This window comes from Crocuta crocuta, unplaced genomic scaffold (genome assembly GCF_008692635.1).
Source record: "Crocuta crocuta isolate KB4526 unplaced genomic scaffold, BGI_CrCroc_1.0 scaffold28, whole genome shotgun sequence".
Taxonomy (NCBI): Eukaryota; Metazoa; Chordata; class Mammalia; order Carnivora; family Hyaenidae; genus Crocuta; species Crocuta crocuta.
In genome coordinates, this window is record NW_027533256.1 from 10,633,258 (window position 1) to 10,636,932 (window position 3,675).

At 45.1% G+C, this 3,675-nt stretch overlaps 1 protein-coding gene across 2 annotated transcripts in view; it reads left to right on the forward strand.

Annotated features, from left to right (window-relative positions):
- Nucleotides 1-2,811: 2,811 nt before the first annotated feature.
- MARCHF8 (membrane associated ring-CH-type finger 8) overlaps nucleotides 2,812-3,675 on the forward strand; it is a 126,456-nt gene continuing 125,592 nt past the window's right edge. For both annotated transcript variants that reach the window (XM_077746378.1, XM_077746382.1), the window contains exon 1: nucleotides 2,812-3,424. The gene's annotated coding sequence lies outside the window, so the exon portion shown is untranslated. The remainder of the gene's footprint in view (nucleotides 3,425-3,675) is intronic.

Consider the following 3,675-nt stretch of genomic DNA (forward strand, 5'->3'; position numbering starts at 1 on the left):
ATAAAAGTCAGTTATTTTACCAGGAAAGGTGAATTTATTTGGGAATGGCAGAGAATTGCAATTCAGGACAAACAAGGTTCAGCAAAAGTCTTAGAGAGGTCTAGCAAAAGACAGGAACATTATTTTATGGAGATGAAGGAGGAAGCTAGGAGGGGTTGTTTTGAACAAAAATCCATTGCAGAAAAAAGAATTCAGGGTGATGAGGGTTTCTCATTGGCTGAATTGCTGGCTTAGTCAATTTCTTATAGGAGATGCACTGCGCATCTTTTATTATTGGTACCTGTAATTGATGATTCTTGTTATTCCTTCTTCTCTTGGGGTAATTGATAATTTTCCAGTAATTGATGAGGAGTGTTATGGCACAAGATCTCCCCCTTCTGGTCTCCCAACTCCATTTTAGTGAGGTTTCCTGTTATTTTCACACCTTTCTCCATCTAAATAAGTAACAGTTCCTTTTTTTCTTTTTTTTTTGGTTGCACAGGCCAAAAACCTTGGAGTCATCCTTCACTCTGTTCTTTTAATATACGTCTAATCAATCTGTATATCCTATTGGCCCTACTTTGGAATATACCAAACATTATGTCAAGCAAAATTGTCACTTAGCATAGGAAGGTCAAAATCAAAGAATAAACAGATATAATGAAACTACATTTTTATGGTTATTAATGAAAAGGAAAAGGCATTTAGACTTGGAATCAGGAAACAGAAATTTAAGACTAGCTGTACCACATCATAGGTCTGTAACACCTTAGCAGGTTATTATTCACCTCTTTCTCTATTTGCAAATCCCGTTATTCCTTACATTCCTCACTCTAATGAGAACACTAGTACACCCACTGTGTTACATGATATGCTGTTATAGAGTCCTATATATCTAAAGTATATTTTATCCTACTTACCAGTGTATTTTGTTTGCAATGAGACCCTACCTGAAAAACTAGAAATGGTTAGATACATTCAGCCATTTGGTGGTGACTTCTTTCTTTCCCACAAATTCTTGGAGAGGGTAGGCAGTTTCCTTCCCCATGTTGGCTGAAGCAGTGGACAGTCCAATGGTATACTAGGAGTCCTCATCACCACAGATAGGATGTGGAATTAACCTGCTGCCAGAAAGCCAGTACCTGGTACCCACAAACAGTTCCCTTACTGGTAGCCATCCATTCTAAGTGCAAAGATTTCTTTTTGGTTGTGCTTAGTTCCCTTGCTGACAATGCTCAACTCCAGTCCAAATGGTGAGAATCCAGATCCGGGACGTGCACAAGTTCAAGTTGTCATTTGTCATTCCTTCAGGACTCTGAACTCCTTTATCACTACCCTGTTGCCAAAGGTCACATGTGGTTAACATTTATTGAGCACTGTATGTATTGGGCACTTTAAAGTACTGTGACAGCATTATTTAAAATCATCTTCCTAACTATTCAGTAGATACTGTCTTTCTTTTAAATAGATGAAGAGGTTCAGAAAGGTGAAGTAAATTGCCTACATAGTAATGGCTGAACCAGGACTCATCCTGGCATTGTCTCCATTGAGTACTGCCTAACTACAGATCCCTCTGGATCTATGAAGGGTCTTTGCCACTTTTTACAGATTCACATCCATAGATTAACCAACTATTTTGCTTCTCAAGCATGGTCTAGGCATAAGGTATACCATTGAAAGATACTATCCTGCCTTCAGGGAACATTTGCTGCCAGAAGCAGGAGAAAAAGTCAAGCAGGTTGTGGCAACTGGCCTTGTAACCTACTTTCCATAGTAAACGATGAGTATGGAGAAAGCTCATCACTGTATTTTCTGCTCTTTGTAATACTGTGTTCTAGGTGTGTTAAAGAAATGAAGAGCTTGAACTTGTACTGACCTGGAGGATATTTTGAGCCCATTGTTTTGACCCTGTCAGTTTGCTTTTAACCAGGTATGCAAAGGGATTAGGATTGTATGGAGGAGTTAATTAGGCAATAGATCACTCCTGGACAACAGAAAAGTTCTGGAATATTTCAAGGCATTTGCTAACAATTCACTCATGAATTTATAAATTGTACAAATTATTAGTCTCTTATGAACTAATAACAGATATTATGGTTCAAATTGCCAGTGGCTGAAACTTTACTTCTGTATAGTATGATGTGGGAAAACAACTTGGTAGAAATAGTTACTAAAAACAAAGTAAAAGCTATAATCAGGGAAGTCTGATGTGGACAAAGCTGTATGCTGAGTAAAATATTTATTTACATGTTTGTATTTCCACAAAGTCTAATCCTCATGAAAAGTACAGTAAAATACAATTTCAAATAAAAGTTGGAAGTCGCACAAGCCTTCCTCACACCCATTTTTAGATGGGGGTGAGGATGGAGTACGCGGTGGAATAGCCATTCACTCCGGAGTAGGGAGCGAAAGCTAACTAAAGAGTTCGTTAAGGTAAACAAAACTCTTAGTGCTTATGCCCCGCTTGGCATTCGTTTGCTACCTTTAGATAAGGTAGTATTTGCATTTTTCCCTCCAAGTTCAACATCAGAATACCGGAACGAATCCCCTTTCTCCTTTCAAAGGACTATAGTAAGATACGCGGTCAGGCCCAGGGGTCACAAAGGGACGAAGCCGGGGTGGTTGAAGGCTTTCCTCTTCCGCGCCCAGACTGGGCAGGACGCGCCGGGTCTTGCCTCGATACCACTCTGAGACCAGAGAGCGCAGAAAATCCGCGCCACCGCCGCTGCCGCCCGCCTCGTAGCGCGCCGTGGTTGCCGGGCAACACCTCCACAACTCCGCCCCCGGGCGGACACGTGACGCTCGTGTCACGTGACGGGCCGCGGCGTCCTGCGGAGGGGTGTAAACAGGCCCGGTGGTGGCCGAGCTGCGGCCCTGCTGCGTCCTGGTGTCCGGCATGCTTCAGGCGAGTTGGGGCGGCCTAGCCGCGAGCTCAGCGCCCACCTGAGGTAACTCCTGCGGCCTCGGGACGGGCGTATCTTACGCCACGCGCAGCCGCCGCTGCCCGCCGCCGACGAGGCCGGCTGAGCCCCGGACCCCGGCAGGGGGTGTGGCTGCCGGCTGTGCAGTCCGCGACAGGTGGGCTGGGCGGGTCGGCCGCCGAAGCCCCAGCTCTGCACCGCTCCGGGTCGCGGCCTCGGCGCGGAGCCGGCCGAAAAGTGGCAGCGACCCCGGGCTGTGGGCCCTTCCGCCCCGGCTGCTCGAGGCTACTCTTGGGGCCGCGCCGAACCGAGGGCCCTGGGCTGCAGGCGTGGAGTCCCAGTTGAAGTCCGGCTCCTGCGGGCTGTGAGACCTTGGCCAAGTCAGCCTCAGCCCTCGCCCTGGCCTGAGTTTCCACATCTCTAATGGATGTCTGGACTAGATGATCTGTGAGGACCTGCCTCTTCTGACGTGTGTGATCTCGAGGGACCCGCATACTTTGGAAGCTGCCAGAGAGAAAACTTAGGTAGATATTTGTCTTTTAATTGCTAAGTCCTGTTTGCCTTAAATTTCCCACCTGACACGACTAGGATTCTTACTCAACTGGGTCAAGTTTTTAATAGAAAACTTATTAGACAAAGTCGTAGTCGTTTATGTTACTGACTTTTTTTTTTCAGGCTTCTTTTGAACCCTTTCTTTGAACCTCTTCAGGAAGCCCAGTTGGTTAAAAAAAAAAAAAAAAAAGAAAAAAACAAAACCTTTTTTTTTTTTTTGCGC